This window comes from Galeopterus variegatus, unplaced genomic scaffold, assembly GCF_000696425.1.
Source record: "Galeopterus variegatus unplaced genomic scaffold, G_variegatus-3.0.2 Scaffold301, whole genome shotgun sequence".
In the NCBI taxonomy this organism is placed as follows: domain Eukaryota; kingdom Metazoa; phylum Chordata; class Mammalia; order Dermoptera; family Cynocephalidae; genus Galeopterus; species Galeopterus variegatus.
Window position 1 is genome coordinate 331,576 of NW_007726412.1, and position 6,000 is coordinate 337,575.

The window sequence follows — 6,000 nt, forward strand, 5'->3', positions numbered from 1 at the left end:
GACCATTAAGAGGCTCTTGCTCCAGTCTGGTCAAGGGATGATGATGGCTTGAGCTCCTGTAGTGGCAGTGAGGAGAGAGGACTATGGAGGGATTCGAGCAAACTCTAGGAGGTATTGATAGGACTTGGTAGTTTACTGGATGTGGAGAGCTAGGGGGCAAGAGGCCAGTGACAAAGCCTGGCTTTAATGACTGGTGGAAGGCTGTAGCATTTGTGGACATAATCCAGACATGTGGTATTCCCACGTGCAGCTTCCATCCCATCCCATGCTAACCCTGGCACAGAGATGAGATCTTTCCCCTTCATGTTCACACTTCTTCAACCAGAGTAAAGCATGCCTGCATGATCTAGTTTTTACTGGAGATTGATCAGAAAGATAGAGGATTAGGTCTGTTTCACACAATGTCCACCAACTTCTCCAACCTCCTTCAATGTCTTCTTGTTCCTTAAGGCTCAGGGGCCCTTACTGTCTCTGCCACCAGGACCAGGTCACATGCCTTGTTCCATTTCTGAGAATTGTCTTAAAACTTTATATATCAATCTCATATTAAGTATTTAAATAGAAGAAATGTTGAGTTTTTTATTCTAATTTTCTAAGCCACAAAAGTTTATAGGCCACTTCTAGAGAAGAGTTAAAGTATATGATGAACTGTCTATATATTGGAAATTGAACAGCAGAAGAAATCATCTAAAATGGAATGGGTAGGTCGCTATTATTTCTGTTTGAAATTCACCTTTTCTGGGGAATGGCCTTGCGATAGAACTGGGAACTAGATTACTGCCTCATAAAACAACATGAGGTTACTGTTATTCCTTAATTTTATGTCTTTATTATGAGGTAATACTTCTCTTAACTTGATTTGAAGAGTGTTCTTGTCCTTTTCTCAGGTATTTATGAAAACTGAATGTTAAAGGATTTAGCATAACAACTATTGCTAAGTTATGATGTAAAATAATACTACGTCTGCAATTAGCTTAGGTAGATTTACTTGGTTCAATAACATAAAATCACCGGGCTCATAACATTTTAGTACCTTAGTGTGTTTGGCAAAGAAAGAAATTCACGTTACCATAAAAAGTCAAACTAAGTAACAATCTAAATTTCAAGGAAATATAAAGCAAAGCATTATGTTGTAACAAGGAACATTGATGTAAATAACTTCCCAACTGGAGCATTAAATAGATTCTAAACTGGTGGTTAACAAAAAAAAAAAAAAAAAAAGAAAGAAAAAAAAGAATAGCTAGTTTTTGCTTAATTCTCTTATGCTTCAATTTTTTCCCTGAAGTCTTAATTTTAACTTCACTCGAGTAAGCAACAACACCCTGAGATAGTGTTTCTTCTGGAAAATTATCACTTCTCTCCTGATGATCAGTATCCTTCATTTAATTCCTATGTATCCTTTCTGGAAATATTACATTTAAACCTTGGGCTGGCCCGTGGCTTACTCGGGAGAGTGCGGTGCTGATAATACCAAGGCCACGGGTTCGGATCCCATATAGGGATGGCCGGTTGGCTCACTGGGTGAGCATGGTGCTGACAACACCAAGTCAAAGGTTAAGATCCCCATACCGGTCATCTTTAAAATAAAAATAAAAATAAAAATAAAAATAAATAAACCTTGATCACATCTTAAAAATAATTCAAATGTGGTAATCCTACACATTGTGGATGAATTGTATGAATTCAATTGATGAATCCTTCGCAGTGTTGTGGGCGAACTGTGCGCTCTAAAAGATGAAGTCATAACTCTGGTATCTCTGAATGTGACCTTATTTGGAAATAGGGTCTTTGCGGTGTAATCAGATTAAGGTGAGGTCTTACTATATCAGGATGGGCCCTAATCCAATGAGTAGCATACTTAAAAGAAGAGGAAGATATGGATACAGAGACATGCAGACACTGAAGAAGGCCACGGGAAGAGATGGGCAGCGAGAACAGCATGTGACGACGGGTGCAGAGACTGGAGGGATGCATCTGCAGGTCAAGCAATGCCAAGGATTGCTGGCAGTCACCAGAAGCCAGGAAGACATAAAGAAGGATTCTTTTCTAGAGCCTCCAGAGGGAGCATAGACACCTTGATTTAGGACTTCCAGCCTCCAGAACTGAGAACAAATTTCTGTTGTTCTAAGCCACCCAGTTTGTGATACTTTGTTATGGCATTCCTAGGAAGCTACTACTACATCCTGTGCTGTAGGTAAGCGATAGGTTTAATTGGTATCAATAATAATTTTAAGTGTTTTTATGGCTAGGCCAGGTGAGTAGGAAATTACCTGGTAGACTAATTCTCGATACTGAATTTTGTAAAAAGTGAAAATACTTCAGTTTAGAAAATAATACTTCTCTAAAAGTTTCAAATATCCAATTGTCCTCAAAGTGAAGAGTGAATTGGACCCAATTATGTACCTGAAAAATGTGGGACAAAACAGATTTTTCCTAAAGTAGCCGTATATTTGAGACAGAATTTTCAAAACTTAAATTATCTGGCTGTTTACTCCACTTTTTTCTATTATATCCTCAGATACATTATGTACAATTTCATCTGTCATTGTGTGCTTCATTCAATCAATATTTATTAAACACCTAAAATTTGCCAGGCATGGAGCTAGGTGTTACATACAACTCTAGTAAATATGACAAACATTGCCTTTCTTTAAAGAGATTACTCTGATTTTGAAATTTAATCTGTAGAAGAAGCCACAGAGGCCACTTGGAGAATAGTTCTACTTAGAAAATTCACTTTTACTATGTGCTGTAGTTTTAACTGATCCTGTAAATAATTTTAGCATCATTTGCTTTTTACTTACTGTGTGCTCTTGAATTACAGTGGAAAAAAATAAAATTTTGATTTTTGCACAGGTAACATAAAATCGACAACAATCAAAATATGTGAAACCCAAAATACAGTTTTTTATCAAATTATTTGAAGTTTTTAATATTTCCTATTAATAAGTATTCAAATATATGCTTAGTTGTAGCCTAGAACATAGCTAAAATTTTGTGTTCTGATCTTTTCCATCTAATACACAATCAACAATTTTCACTTTCCCATGTTGTTTTTATAATTATTATTTTGATCATTAAATCATATTAAGTTGAGTGACCATAATTTGTTTAATCAATTTGCTACAAAAATGAGAGTGTTTCTAGTTTATTATCATGAATAACACTGTGGTTTATACCTTCTGGCTTTTTGGGGGGAAGTTTACTCCTTAGGAAAGTGAATACTGGTGAAAGAGTTTAAACGTATTTATAGCTTTTAAAGTACAGTGACAGGTGGCTTTCTAAAAGTATTAGAAAACTTGACATTATTACCAGCAATTGAATGAGGATACCATTTTTAATTTTTTTTCCCTGACACTGTGTATTATCAGTATTTAAATAGTGTGGCAATTGAATATTATGTTTAATTATACAATAATCCAAAATGTGTACTTGTTGCTTAAATTTACATATCTCAGTAATTGTGAGAGTGAACACTTTTCCAAATGTTTGTTTATTATTTACATTTTCTCGTAATGAATTTTGATCTGCTATCCTTGTCTAATCATTTAATGGGCCTTTAAACTTCTCCTTGCCAATTTCTATGTTCTCAACGAGTATAGACATATTTATAATATTTACTGAGGATATTTTCCATAATCTGTTGGGCCCTTTTACTTTTAAAGCTTTTTTAAAAATTTTCAGAAATGCAAAGTTTTTGTTTTGTTTTATTTTATGTAGCTGACTCTCTTGTCCCTTGCCTTTGCAATCTGACACAGTATTTTTACCATTTATCTTATTCATTTATCTATTAGAATAAGAAGGAATATTAGATTCTCTCCTTTAACAGAATGCTTGGCTGATTTGTTATCCGGGTAGTGAGGAGAACATGGCTGTAAAGGAGGTGGTCAGCCATGATTTGATTCAGAAGGAGGAAGGTCATGGAAGGCGGGCAGGTGGCGCGTCTTAGGCAGGTCAGCATCACTTGGACTAGTGGCCTGCACTTACTGTGGTGTGCATCATATCCAAGGTGAACCTGAGCCGGAGTGGTCCTGGACACCCAGCCTGGGGGCAGTGCGCAGGACATGGATCAGGAGGTCTGCTGGAAGCGGAGGAGCAAGGAAGGGATCTACAAGAATCAGGACCGGAGTGAGAGACCCAGTTTTGAGGGGAGGGACCAGTGCATCAGGAGGAAAGGAGGGAGAGAGTGAGAACGGGAGGTAGATGATGAAGGTGTGAGTAAAGCAGCAAGGAGCTGGGCTTTTTCGGTCACCATTTATGTCTTCACCCACCCCACGCCCAACACAAAAACGACGTCTTTAAATCTAGAACTCCCTACCTACTTATCATCCTGAACATACCTTTCAGTATGCTTAATAACCCACCCTATACCCCGGACCCCCCCGTTTCATGTATGTTTTAAAATCGTTCTTTTCTTCAAAATGCCACTTTTCTAATTTCAGAGTATTTTGAATCAGTTTCTCACTAAGATTGTCACATTACATACATATAGGTTACTGCTGCCATTTTTAGGACTTTTAAGAATGAAAAAAAAAAACCAAACCTCTGATTTGTGCCTCCATGTTTGTATGTGCATAAAACATTTTACAATTTACATTTAAAATTTTCCTTGTAATTTTAGAAACATCATCTAATATGAAAAGTAACAGGTTTGTTGTAGAAAATACTGTAAAGCATAAAAGGAAAAAATTAAAAGCATGTGTACCTGGTTGTAGTAGGGAATATGTGTAAAACTGAGCAAAACATCAGCATACATCGAATGTTTGATAAACTGAATTGGTAACTGATTTTTTCTGCAGATTGAAATACTTCTTTTCCACTTAAATTATAGTTTGAGAAGTTATTTGATATTACTAAATATTCCTTGAAATGTGAGTTTAGTAATTTATATCTATATATATGCCTATGATGAACACCTTTTTTACCTAAATTTTTTTCCTTGCCTTTCATATTCTTTTAATTTTATCTATTTTTTTAAGAATTAGATTTTGAGGGGCTAGAAATGTGTCATTGTATTTTAAATTGCATTTGCTTGTGAGTTTGAACATTGTTTTGTGGTGAGTGACCATATTTCTATAGGGTGTGTGTATCTTTCTATTTGAATTGTAAGAACTCCTTATACATTAAGGACATTAGCCCATTGTGTCTGATATCTGTGCAGCTATTTCTTTCTAGATTTTCATATACCTTTTAATTTTGATTATTTGTGTGTGTGTGTGTATGTGTGTGTATTGAGGGCGGTGTTTGGCTTTTTTGTGTTATTTTCTATGGCTACTAATATAAAATCCTTCTTTATCTGGGAATTTTAAAATATGAGCCTGTTTTTCTTAGAGTTTTCTTTAAATTGGCCAGGAAATTTTTAATGTGTGGCATGGAGTAAAATTAAATTTTTTGAATAGTTAACTGTTTTACCGTAGTTTATTGGCTAATTCTCCTTCCCATATTTATTCATAATACCTTCTTTATCATAATAGTCCAATTTTCATTCTCGTTTTAAAATAGGTCATGTATTTTATAACATTCTTTAGAAGTGAAAATGGTCAATTGGTAATTCAGATAAATTTTCCTATATTAGAAAGCTGTCATATTAAAATACACACTGCATTTTCTCAATTTATTTTATGTACTTTCAAAGATATATGGTTAATGCAGATTCTTAATTTTTAATCTATTAATTACTTAGTGACAGATCTCTCTCAGCAAAATAGTGGTTTAATTGTTAATTGCTGACTGTGTCTCCAAAGTTATCTTCAGATATTTTTGTTTATCTGCAGGAATCCTGAGTAAAATCCCAATTTTACCATGATATTATTTATAAGATCATTATTTATATCAGATATGGGGACAATATTATGAATTTCATTCTTTAAAAAATGCTTCTACAGGGGCCGGCCCGGTGGCGCACTGGATAGTGCGCCGCTTGGGAAGCGCGTCGGCGCTCCCGTCCGAGGGTTCGGATCCCACATACAGACCGGCTCCCGCTCACTGGCTGAGCGAGGC

General features: G+C 35.6%; 1 protein-coding gene across 2 annotated transcripts in view; it reads left to right on the plus strand.

The window, feature by feature from the left end:
• EYA4 (EYA transcriptional coactivator and phosphatase 4) overlaps positions 1–6,000 on the plus strand; it is a 254,223-nt gene that overhangs the window by 23,414 nt on the left and 224,809 nt on the right. The window lies entirely within an intron of this gene.